Raw genomic sequence first — 13,460 nt, 5'->3', positions numbered from 1 at the left:
TGGGAACAGGTTGTGAAGAACTTTAAATGACAAGTAGAGGAGTTTCCCTTTGATATTGGAGGTGATGTTTCTTGAATTACAACAGTGTGTTGGACATAAGTATGAAAGACCTGGCCTACCTCCAACACCTACATGCTGTGTGACCATGGGCAAGTTTTTTTGTCTTCTCTAAGCCTCAATTTCCACATCTGTAAATTGTGAGGAATTATTGCTGTAATAACTGTCTCACGTGGTCATTGTGAGGCTCAAGTGAGTAATATATGTAAAGTGTTTTGCAAAACAAAGTTCTCCCATGAAATCATTATTGCTTATTTCATGACTTTGCTCCAATATACAGAAGTAGGAGGTGGGGTTGACTCTTTCTTGCTCCACCAATGTCATGTCCAGAGCCTTGTTCTTGCTACCATCACTCCAGTATCTTTTCTTCTTTGAAGTGCATGCTATGCTAGTAAACTACCCTCTGCCCAGCCCAGTCACAGCCAAATACTATCCTCCAGAAATAATGGAACTTTCATGTTGTAAGAAGCCTCAGATAGAATTTAATCCATCCAAAGCCTGAACAAAAATCCCTTCTCTAATCCCACCAATATGTGATCATCTAGCCTCTGTCTGGAAGATTCCAGAAACCTCTAAAAATTTACTACCTTCCTGAGGTAACTCATTCCAGTTTTGGACAGTTATAATTGTTAAAGTTTGCTTCATATCTAGCAGAAATCTAACTTTATACACCCCCCTATTGTTTCTAGTTCTGCCCTCTAATGATAAGCAAAACAAGTCTGATCTATTTCTAATAAACCAGGTCTTCAAATACTTGAAGACAGTTTTCATATCCCCCGTAAATCTTCTCTTTTTCAGGCTAAATATTCCAAGTGTTTTCAAACAATCTTCTTGTAGCCTATTTTTAAGTAACCTCTCCATCCTTATCACCCTCTGTCATTTCTAGCTACTTGATATAGTGGGGGGGAAATGGGGTATGGGTATGGTTAGGGGTTGGGGTTCTTAGGAATTCCTCTTTAAAGAATTACACCCTCTTGCACACAAAAGTTAGAATAAGGTGGTAGTTTATTTAGGAGCAAGGGAAGGGAAGGGTGGGGGGAGGGAAACCATGAAAGAAATCCTTGGACTTTTCATGGGGAGATTGGCATAAAGCACATGGCTCAGAGGTACCAAATCTCCTCGAACAGGAGACTGGAAGGTACTTTTATAGAGGACTGATGGGGGTGGACCATCTGCCCGTGAAAAGTTCCTTTAGTGAGAGAGGACCATCCCCCACTGGTGGTAGCTGAGGGAATTGGGTGAGGAGTGGAGGACCATCTCCTACTGGTAGTGACTAGAGGAATTGGGTGAGGGGTGGCTATGGATCCCTCTTCAGAACACAAAGGCCGAAGCCACACCCAAATTTATCTCCCCAGGGTGAGGGAGACCAGAATGAAGGGTAGGAATCCGAAGCTAGCTCAGTGGGATTTGGTTCAGCTTATCTCTCTAGGCGTTATCTGTCCTCTGGTTTAGTTTCTCAAGGAGAAGATTCCTCGGTGTGCCCCAGAGAACTTCTGGGGCGCTCTGCACCCCATGACATACTGCTTCACTTATCTTTGGTTTCAACCACGTGGAAACTATTCATGTTCTGTTTATCCTAGTGTAACCTATCTTTTATTTCTCTCATTCCCTAGAACCTAGCACATGGTCTTACATATATCAGAGATTTCATAAATGTTTATTAAATCAAATGGATGGAAAGGAGCTCCATTAGCGGTGGGATAAGAATATCTTTGGATTTTTCTTCACTTGGAAGAACTTAGTAAAAGCCTAGAATTTCAGTCAGAGGGGACCTTGGAAGCTGTTGTGATGTTTGAAATCTAAATTGTGGTGGCCTTAAATTAGAAGCTTTAGCACCAGTCCTTGGGCATTAAACATTTATTAAAGCATACAGATATTACCATGGAGTTCAGAAAGTTAAGGAAAAAAAAGTCCTACTTAGCCTAGAGTTCCAGCCTGGTCTGGTTCTTCCTCAAGTCCTCTTGCCACAAGCCTGCTTCAATCACGATCTCCCCAGCAAGCTGATTGTGGAAGCTTTTTATAGGTCTGGAACAGAGGTGGTCCTTACACACTGCTTCAAGCTGATTGGTTGGCATCATTCAAATTCATTGGCTTTGAAGGTGTTCTCAAGTTGAGTTCATAGTCTAGCTTCTGAGAACAATACCTTCTTAAGGGCTAGCCAGGTATGATTACAATCCAGTTAACTTGAAGTAGGCTTAATCAGCAGTCAATCACTCTCACTTGATTCAATCAGTCTAGATTAATCTCCAGGTGGGTCTTTGAATATCTGCGAAATCCCATTATTTCATCACACTGTCTAGTCCAAACTGATTAAGAAACTCCCTCTATAACATATTCAATGACTTATCATCCTGTTTTTACTTGAAAACCTCAAGAAAAAGATAACCTACTGCCACTTGAGATAGCTCATTGCCTTTTTGGACAGCTCTGATGGAGGGTGTTTTCTTCCCCCAACCTAAATAAGTATCTTTGCATTGCTCTTATTTCTTTGCAAAGGTAATATCCCTTCAAAGACTTGAAGAGAGTTATCATGCCCTCTCCCCAAGTCTCTTTTCTAAGTTAACTATCCTCAGTTCCTTCAACTGATCTTCATATGGCATGATCTCAAGGCCCTTTATCACACTGCTTGCCCTCCTCAGGTAGACTTCAGGCTTATTAACATTTTCTCTAAAATAGGGAGCTCATCTATATGCATTATTCCAAACTGCAGCCTCTCTGGTGTAGTAAAAAGAATGTTGTATTTGGAGTCAGAGGACCCCCATTCAAATTCTGGCTCTGGCTACCTGTGTGACATTGGGTGAGTCATACAACCAGTCTTGGGCCCTCAGTTTCCTTATCTATAAAAAGGGGACATTAATACATATAAAATCTGCCTCACAGGGTTGCTATAAGTGAAGTGTTATTAAAATGGGAATAAAATGATTATTATCATCATTATGTTTTCAGAAGGATGAACTTTGGAATACTTTTTCCTTGATCTCTGAGCTTTGAAATTTGGCTATAATGTTCCAGGGAATTTTCATTTTGGGATCTCTCAGGCAGTGATCAGTGGATTCTTTCAATTTCTATTTTGCTGTCTGGTTCTAATATTTCAGGGCAGTTTGATAATTTCTTGAAAAATATTGTTCAGGATTTTTTTTTTTTTTGGTCATGGCTTTTGAGTAGTCCAATAATTCTTAAATTGTCTCTCCTGGATCTATTTTCTATGTCAGTTGGTTTTCCAAAGAGAAATTTCACATTTTCTTCTATTATTTTTTACTTTTTTAGTTTTGTTTTATTGTATCTTGGTGTCTTATAGAGTCATTAGTTTCCATTTGTTCAATTCTAATTTTTGTTTTGTTTTGTTTTGTTTTTTGTGGGGCAATGGGGGTTAAGTGACTTGCCCAGGGTCACATAGCTAGTAAGTGTCAAGTGTCTGAGGCCGGATTTGAACTCAGGTACTCCTGAATCCAGGGCCACCGCTTTAACCACTGAGCCATCTAGCTGCCCCCCCCCAATTCTAATTTTTAAAGAATTATTTTCTTTAGTAACTTTGTGTGCTTCCATTTCCCTTTGGCTAAATTTTTTTTTTTTTGAGAGGAATTTTCCTCTGTAAACTTTTGTATTTCTTTTTCATGGTTCTCTTGCATTACTTTTATTTCTTTCCCCAATTTTTCTTCTGCTTCTCCAATTTCCTTTTTTTTTTTTTCAGGGCAATGGGGGTTAAGTGACTTGCCCAGGGTCACACAGCTGGTAAGTGTCAAGTGTCTGAGGCCGGATTTGAACTCAGGTACTCCTGAATCCAGGACTGGTGCTTTATCCACTGCACCATCTAGCCGCCCTCTCCAATTTCCTTTTAAGAGTCCTTTTTTAAGATCTTCTGGGAATTCTTTTGGGGCCTGAGACCAATTTGCATTTTTCTTTGAAGCTTTACCTGTAGCCATTGTTACTATTGTCCTCATCTATGCTTATGCCTTGATTTTCCCTATCACCACAGTAACTGTCAATAATCATGCTTTTGTTGTTGTTGTTGTTGTTATTTTTTGCTTATTTTTGTGCCTTGATGTTTTTATTTGAGTTGGATTCTATTCCTAAACTGTCCCAAATTTTTGTGCTGAGGCTCTGGGTCTTACTGGTGGTTTTTATGAGGCTTCAGGGCCTAGCCACTTGCTTTTGCTGGGTTGCTAAAGTTTTTGTTTTTGTTTGTTTGTTTGTTTGTTTTTGGCAGGGCGATGGGCATTAAGTGACTTGCCCAGGGTCACACAACTAGTAAATGTCAAGTGCCTGAGGCTGGATTTGAACTCAGATCCTTCTGAATTCAGGGTCGGTGCTTTATCCACTGCGCCGCCCAGCTGCCCCCCTGGGTTGCTAAAGTTAACAAAGTCTTTCTGGTGGCTGGCCTTCAAGGAGTAATTTTGTTTCCAATCTGCCCAAGTGTGTTTGTGGTGGTGGTGGAGGTGGGGGAAGGTCGTGCTGCTGGGTTGCTATGGTAACCAATCTTCCAGCAGGCCCTGGGAGGACAATTTTGTTGCAATCCGTTGAAGGTTGGGGTCCCCTGATGCTGGTTTGGCCTGAAAACTGTCTGTTGGGAGGTCACAGGGTGGAAACTTGCTGTTGACCAGTCTTGGGCAGGGCTTTATTACTGGTCCGAAGTGGGGTCAAAGCCTCCCTGGTGGTCTGTGCTAGCTTTGGGTTGTCTGGTGAGGGTCCCTGCTATGTTGCCCATACTGCTCACCTGCCCAGGTAACTGCTGGTTTTTAGATGGGTGGAGCCTCACTAGTGATTTGCCCCAGGTTCAGAGTCCTGCTTCAGGTCTTTTGCTGTGAGCCCAGAAGCTGCTGCTGCTCCTGAACCTCACTTCCCTCCCACCCAGGTAAGACAGACCTTTCTTGACAGGCTGATAGGCTGCTTCCCTGCTCCTGGAATGATTCAGAGACAGTTTTATGTCAGTTTGGAGGAGAAATTTGGGAGAGTTCTAGAGGGTTGCTTCCTTATTTGGCCATCTTGACATAGGAAGGCCCAGAAGGGTAAACTTTGGAAAAGGGCACTGTTAAGTTTATCATGCAGAAGGGTTTCCTCTAATGCAATGAATGATTTTGGCCTCATGCTTTGGGATTTGGCATTAATCAACAAAAGCTTCTGGGTTAAGACAACTGCAAAGTTAAACATAGAACCTAGGTCAGAGCTTTGGTTATAAAAAGCAGTTATCTCATTTGATCTCATTTTACTTCAATGGGTCTTTGTTACCTCATCTGTAAAATGACAGAATTGGATCCAGGGATGTGTTGGTAACACAACCAACTTTCCAGGGCAAGGAAATTGTACACACAATGTACTTTTAAGATGAATATGCAGTATTAACATTTTCTCCATCACTTTCTTGGTCTAGAAAATCAACAAAACAATGAATCAAGCCTTAATTTATGATATCTGAGGTGTAAATGCTCACACTGAAAATTTAACAATTGGTTTTAATGAAGCACTTTGAGACCAGAGCACCCCTGGTTAGAATATGCAATCTCCGAAGTCCCTTCTAGCTCTAAATTTTATGATCTTATGGTCACTATGGAGCAGCCAGTTGGTACAATGCTAGGCCTAAAGTCTGGAAGTCTCATCTTTATGAGTTCCTTACTACCTAGGTGACCCTTGGCAAGTCATTTAACTCTATTTGACTCAGTTTCTTATATGTACAATGGACTGGAGAAGGAAGTGGCAAACCACCCTAGTATCTCTGCCAAGAAAACCCCAAATGGGGTCACAAAGAGTCAGACACAACTAAAAGCAACTGAACAGGAACAACAAAAATGGTCATTAAAGTACACAATATTTGGTCAGTTATTAGAGAGAATCCCTCACCATCATTTGAAATTAAAAGAGAAACAAATAGCTCGCTAAGTATAGTAGAAAAATCCCTGACCTTGGGACCAGAAATCCTGGGTTTGAGTCCTGGGGCTACATCACGAACTCTTTGGCCTTGGGTGAATCACATCATCTCTCTTGGCCTCAGTTTCTCCATATGTAAAACAAAGACCCTTAAGGTCCCTTCTGGCTCTCTGATTATAAGTTTCATGGTTGCACTGGTCCGCAAAGCCTGGCCCAGTGCAATGGAGAGGAAGAACCCGTAGAGAATGTTATGGCACTGACTCACCAGGAGAACAAATGCTGTCATTTATCGGCCCCAAGGCCCTGCCCATGCCATGCTAAGTCTGATCTGTTTACCTAAGAGTCAGGGGAAAGCAGTGTCACATTCCATCTGAGGACACGATTTGTCAAGTCCCCCATTGTGGGTAACTGAGGCTTCCTTTGAGGACCAGTCACCCGAGACTGTAACACTGAATAAACACTCAATACCAACAGCAGGCCTAGAAAATGCAGAGGAGAACTGAGATCCCCGCACCCCACCCTCCCAGCCCAGGACGCTGTGTGTTGTGTACAGGTTGCGAGGAGACAAATTCAGTTAAACAAGTAAGTGTGTTCAGGAGAAACAAAATCTCATTTTTAAAGCTTTCAAATAATGAGGATTTAGACCCGGAAGAGGCCTTAGATCAGCTTATTCAATCCCTTCCCCAATTTGATGGAGGAGGAAACAGAAAATCAGACAGTGGAAGTGACTTGAGGCTACACTCCTTGTAAGGAGAAAGGTCAGGATGCCAGACCCACCTTCTGCTTAGTCTACATTGAGTGCTCTTTTTGTTTCACTTAAGAAATTATGGCTTTTAGACTGAGTTTATCTGAGAATATTGAGACTATATTTCAAACCAACAAACACCCTACTATGTGGCAGCTAGGCAGCACGGTAGATAGAGTGCCAGGCCTGGAGTCAGGAAGACTCATCTTCCTGAGTTCCAATCTGTCCTCAGACTTACTAGCTGTGTGATCCTGGGCAAGTCACTTACCCTGTTTGCCTCAGTTTCTTCGCCTATGAAATGAGCTGGAGAAGGAAATGGCAAATTGCTCTAGTATCTTTGTTAAGAAAACCCCAAATGGGGTCACAAAGAGTCAGACAGGACTGAAAAAAACAACTCATCAACAACAATGTGACAGATCTTTATACTTCAAAGACCAATCTGAAAGTCATACTCTTAAAAAGATGCCCCCCTAGGAGGTACGCCCACCCTGGCCTCTGATATTGTTTTCTCTCTTAGAGGTAGCAGAAAATAGTAAAACTCCAGTTCTGACTAAGTTTGAAGATGAGAGTGTCACATAAAAAGCTACAGTTAACAAAAGGAAACTCTTCATTCTGTCCAGTTACAAACCAGGGAATTTCAATCTTTTGTCATTAGACTGATCCAAGTAATGGAGCAGCTAGGTGGCACAGAGTGGATAGAGCACTGGCCCTGAAGTTGGGAGGACCTGAGTTCAAATCTCACCTCAGACAATTACTAGCTCTGTGACCCTGGACAAGTCACTTAACCCCAATTGCCTTAAACATCCAGGGCCATCTCCAGTCGACCTGAAATATATCTTGCCATTGAACCCAGATGACTCTGGAGCAGAGAGTGAGGCTGGTGGTGACTTTGCATAGCCCTGCCTCACTTAAATCCAATTCAGTGCAAGTCATGATATCTGTCATACTAGTCATAATCACATGGATCCTAGATTTAAAACTAGAAGGGGCCTGGATGTTTATCTGATCAAACCCCACTTTATCTCATTTCACAAATAAGGAAAATGAAGCCCAGAGAGTTGAAATGAAGTGCCAACACTCCACAGCTAGTAAATAGTAGAAGGAGAATTGGAACCCAGTTCCTTTGGCACTAAATCTAGCACCCTCTCTCCCATACCATGCTGCCTTCAAGTCTCTTAACTCCTCTGAGCTTGTTTCTGCATCTGTAAGAAAGATCTGATATTCCCCTTGTAGAGTTATTATTAGGAAACTTTTATAAATCTTTTGTGGGTCAATGAGGGTTAAGTGACTTGACCAGGGTCACACAGCTAGTAAGTGTCAAGTGTCTGAGGATGGATTTGAACTCAGATCCTCCTGAATCCAGGGCTGGTACTTTATCTACTGTACCACTTAGCTGCCCCTGAAACTTTTATAAATCTTACAGCTCCATGGAAATGTACCTTATTTTTGTATTCTTAAGTCCTACATACCCTCTGATAGTCTCTATTCTGTGATCTAACCGTCCTTCCAGTTTTTTTTTTACTCTTTTTTTCTTTTCTTTTCTTTTCTTTTCTTTTCTTTTCTTTTCTTTTCTTTTCTTTTCTTTTCTTTTCTTTTCTTTTCTTTTCTTTTCTTTTCTTTTCTTTTCTTTTCTTTTCTTTTCTTTTCAGGCAGGGCAATGAGGATTAAGTGACTTTCCCAAGGTCACACAGCTAGTAAGTATCAAGTGTCTGAGGCTGGATTTGAACGCAGGTCCTCCGGAATCCAGGGCTGGTGCTTTATCCACTGCGCCACCTAGATGCCCTCTTCCTTTCAGTTTTAACTTTCTGTGAATCTTTGATGAGCTGTCAGAGTGTGTGGCACAGGCTAAAGAGTGATGTATTGGAGTCATAGGCCCCAATTTTGCAGCTTGCTGGCTGTGTGATCTTAAGCAAATCACTTTTTTTTTAGAACTCAGTTTACTCATCTGTAAAATGGGGAAGTTGGACCAGAAAAACCCTTAGAACTCTTCCAGTTCTAAATCTGTGTGTGACCCTATGAATCAGACAAACTAGACTGGGGTTTTTATTTAACATTACACTAGATCAGCTCACATGCTCAGGATTTTTATACCAGAAAAGATGCTGCCTTATCCAGACAAGCATCAGAGTCGAGGTGGGTCTAATGAGTCCTGGATTTAGAGTCAGATCACCTGGGTTTGAATTCTGACTCAATTACTTAAAAGCTGTGTGACACTGGGTAAGTTCCTTCCTCCTCTGATCCTTAAGTCCTTTATTTATAAAATGGGGATAATAATGCCTGCTTTATGTCTCTCACAGGTTTTCTTTGAGGATCAAATGAGATAACTTATGTAAGGTGCTTTATATATCTTAAAGCTCCAAAGAAATGTCAGATATTATTTTTATCTCTCCTCATTCCCTGCTTAGCCTCAGGGGTCCACAGAGGACCCCCTTTCTCTCCTTCTCCCTCTTCATTTCCGCTCCTTTGCCCCTGAAAGCTAGGCAGGAAAAATCCATGCGTCTGTCTTTCTGTCATCAAGCTTAAAGTCTCTGCTTTTTTTTCTTTTTTCTTCCTTAGCAGGGATTAGTGTCATTGCTCAAAGGGAAATGTGTCATCTCTGCGTTCGAAGAGGTCCTTCTCCCTTTACCATCTATGGTCCCCTCACCAAAGCAGAGTTATGGGAGGCCCCAAGACCTGCCCCCAAAGTCCACCCTTCTGCACACACCTCCATTTTGCCCAGAGCTAGAATCGAGAGTAGAGGAAAGAAACCGCTGCCAATCTGAGTGTAGATATTTCACATTATTGCTCAGTCTTGCTCCAAGGCAAACAAGAGAGGGAAAAGAGAACAGAGAGGGCCTGCCTTCAAAAAAGATAATGTAGTTAGTCCTGGGTTATGGGGCATGTTGTGATTAAAGCTAAATGCGGGCAGAAAAGAACAAAAGACGTCTATGGAGTTTAACTGTTTTTATCAAAGAAATAACATTACAAAACTGTAGTTTCTCAGAGCCGGCAGAGGCCTTGGAGTTCATCTATTACAACCCTTTCATTTTAGAGATGAGGACCCTGAGGCCCACAGAGTTAAATGGCTTGACCCAATGAAACACAGTGATTCAACACTGAAGCCTAAGACGTGTGAGGATGCCTGCTTCGAGAGCAATGGGAAGTTTAAGAGGAAAGGCATGGCATTTTTCTCCCATAAGGATGTGAATATATATTACAATACTAGTCCACAAGGAAGGACCAGAGTAAGATTGTTGGAGGTGACATTTGGTGGCATAGTGGATAGAGTCCCAGGTCTGGATTCAGGAAGACTCATCTTCCTGAGTTCAAATCTGGCTTCAGACACTGACTAGCTGTGTGACCCTGGGCAAGTCACCTAACCCTATTAACCTAACCTCCATTTCCTCATCTGTAAAATGAGTTGGAGAAGGAAACGGAAAACCCCTCCAATATCTCTGCCAAGAAAATTCCAAATGGGGTCACGAAGAGTTGAACAAGCCTGAAAAACAACTGAACAACAAGATGGCATTTAACGTAGACTCTGAAAAGTATATCTGAATAAGATTGTTGTAGATGGAATTTAGTGCTGGGCTACCCTGGAATACATTATTAAGTTAGGTGCACTTTGCTCATTGCAGAAAGTTTTAATGACAGACCACATGTCCCAGAGCCTAGTGGGAGGAAATGATTCCTAAGGTCTCTTCCAGTTCTAAAGTCTATGACCAAAGACATCTATTACCTATGAAACTCAGTCAGGTTTGTGACTGTAGCCAAAAAGATTTGACAAACTGTGCTAGAGGGAAAATCTCCATAGGTGCCCATTACCCCCATTCCCTAGGGCTTAAATGTAAATCCTTTTAAGAGATTTAAGATCCTTTGAAGTTGGAGTGGAGGGTTGCAGTGACAAATTCATGTTTTCTAGGATTCCCTAGAGCTTATTGGTGTAGCCTGGAGACAAAACCCAGTGTTTTCTAGGTTTCCTGAGAGTATATGGGTACAACCAGCGGTTGGGCAAACTGCTTATAATTTCAGTGAATGACCTGCTCCTTCCAGAATTATAAAATTTGACCTTATTCAGATGCTTAAATGGAGCCGTGATCTCATCAATTTGGTTGTTTTGACCAACAATAAAGAGGAATGCAGACTGAGGAGGAAGACTTGCAGAAGACAAGCCTGTGAGACTCTTGTCCATGTCAACCCATCATTTCTACCCAGCCATAAATTCAATACAAGAGATCCACCCGACATGCTCAGGGACTGTCCAGCCTTCTTCTAAGATTGGAAGGATACCAGTGGAGCACTCTGACTGGTCCACCTGCCATTCTTTGCCCTTGTCATACGATCAGCCCACTTATTCAATCATACATTTCCCTGGGATATTTTTACTCTCCTTCAAAGGGCTCCATTTGATCTATGCAGGAGCCTGCTTGGGCCTGCCATGTTGTTTCTCCACTGCTTTCTGTGTGCTAATCATTTTTAGTTCTTCCAGACAGCTGTGCTATGTCAGAATGACACTGGCTAAATATCAGTATCAAGAGGATGAGCTGTTGTATCTGGTAGAAGTTTGATTGTATTAAATGAACTTTTCCAGTCCACTGTCCTTCTCCTGTTTAATTCTAGGTCTATTTCGTTATCCATTTGCACTGCCTTTTCCAGTTATATATACTTCTCAGTAAGTTGCCCATCCAATTTTATGTCATACTTTGGACAAGAGACATTTTTCATCCACTTGGTTTTCCCCATGTGTGTGGCTAGGCTAAATAATCAGATTTACTACAAACTTTAATATCCCCATCCAGGAAGATCTCCTCCCATGGACAACGTTTTTTGTTTTTTTGGTGAGGCAATTGGGGTTAAGTGACTTACCCAGGGTCACACAGCTAGTCCATGGACAATGTTAGAGGGATAGCTTAAATCAAACAAAAACTGTAAATATAGTTTTAAAGGCATGCTTCTTGCTCAGCAACATAGTGGGAAGACCCCTGGATTTGGAACTAGTAGACTGAGGTTTGAATCTTAATTTTTCTTATTACTAGCTGTACCGAATTGCAGTTTCCTCATCTGTAGAATAAGAAGGTTGTACTAGATACCTGCCAAGTTTACTTCCTCCTCTAAATCAATCATCCTCCGACCTTAAGGCCCTTTAGGAATATGAGGTATTATATTAGTATTTAACAAATGGTTGTAGCAATGTATTCCCTTTTGGTAGAAAGGGCCCTGAAGTAGGAGTCGGGACAGTGCTTTAGAGTCCTAGCTTTGCTGCTAGCTGGTTTTGTAACCTAGGGTAAGCTTCTTCAACAAAAAATGAATTACAAGGGAGGTGTCATGGTATAGTAGGGAAAGGATTAGCTCTGGCATCAGAAGGCCTGGGTTCAAATCCCACCTCTGCTGCTTACTAGCCATATGATCTTGGAAAGCCATTCAAGGTCTCTGGGGCTCAGTTTCCTGATTTATAAAATAAAGCATTAGACTAGAGGATCTGTAAAGTCCTTCTCAGTTCTAAATCTATAATTCTATATGCATGATGCATGTTACTAGAAAACAAAGATTAAATAAGAATCCTTCATTCAAATAGCCCTTTGAGACAAGGGTTCATAAGTATTTATTAAGCAAAGACTGCATGGCAGGAATTATGTGAGGCATTGAGAATATAGGGATATAAACAAGGCAGTCTCTGTTCTTATGGTGTTGACATTCAACTGGGTGACAACATGTACAAAAATGAGTAAATAGAAAATATGTACAGTGTAAATCTACAGTAATTTGGGGAGAGGGGAAGCTGTTTAATATCTGGTGTGGAATCAGAAAAGAAGGACATAGTAAGTGGCATCGGAGCCAGCTTTGGCTGGGGGTGAGAATTTCAATAAGGTACAAGGTGAAAGTGATCAGGGGATTGGGGGGAGGAGGAAGGAGGGAAGATGGGCAGGACTGTTGGGGATGAAGTTGCTCCAGATTGTACTTGTTCCGCATTCTGGACATCAGTTTCCTGCTCTGTAATATGAAATGGGTTAGTCTCTCTAAGGGCTTTCTAAACTGCTAGCATTTAGGGGGCAGCCAGGTGGCGCAGTGGATAAAGCACTGGTCCTGGATTCAGGAGGACCTGAGTTCAAGTCTGACCTCAGATACTTGACACTTATTAGCTTTGTGAAACTGGGCAAGTCACTTAAGCCTCATTGCCGCCCCCCCCACCCCACCCCCCCAAAAGACCTAAACTACTAGCATTGAAATCCTATGATTCGCTTGACACAGCTGGCTAGCAGAATCTGACAAATGACTTTATGGCTATAAGAATCAAGTTATGATTTTGGAGTTCCTTGGTGGTTGTTTCAGCTGGTGTAATGGAAATGGAACTCATGGATTCTTTCAGACACTCCCCTCATTCTAACTTCCCTATTACTACCAAGGAAACCACCATCTTCCCAGTTATCCAGGCTTATAACCTAGATATTATCTTATATTCATCACTCTCATCTGCCTTCCTCCTATCCAATCTATTGCCAACTTCATCAATTCCACCATTGCAACATCTCTTGTATTCATCCCCTTCTCATCTTGGTGCAGACCTTCCATCACCTCATCCCTTGATTATTATATAGCCCTCGCCTTGAACTCCCTTCCTGAGATCTCTTCTAACTAGAGGACTTTTCCCCATCCAGCCATCAAAGTGATTTTTCTACAGAGCTGGACTAACTATGTCAACCCCCTCCCCGCCCTGCTCCCATCCCCATTCAATAAACTCCTTATTAACTATGTTCTTGTTGTTCAATCTTTTTTTTTTTTAAAGGTGTCGCTCCATTTGGGATTTTCTTGGCAAAGA

The sequence above is a fragment of the Dromiciops gliroides genome, chromosome 2, assembly GCF_019393635.1.
Source record: "Dromiciops gliroides isolate mDroGli1 chromosome 2, mDroGli1.pri, whole genome shotgun sequence".
NCBI lineage: Eukaryota > Metazoa > Chordata > Mammalia > Microbiotheria > Microbiotheriidae > Dromiciops > Dromiciops gliroides.
This window is presented reverse-complemented; position numbering follows the sequence as displayed.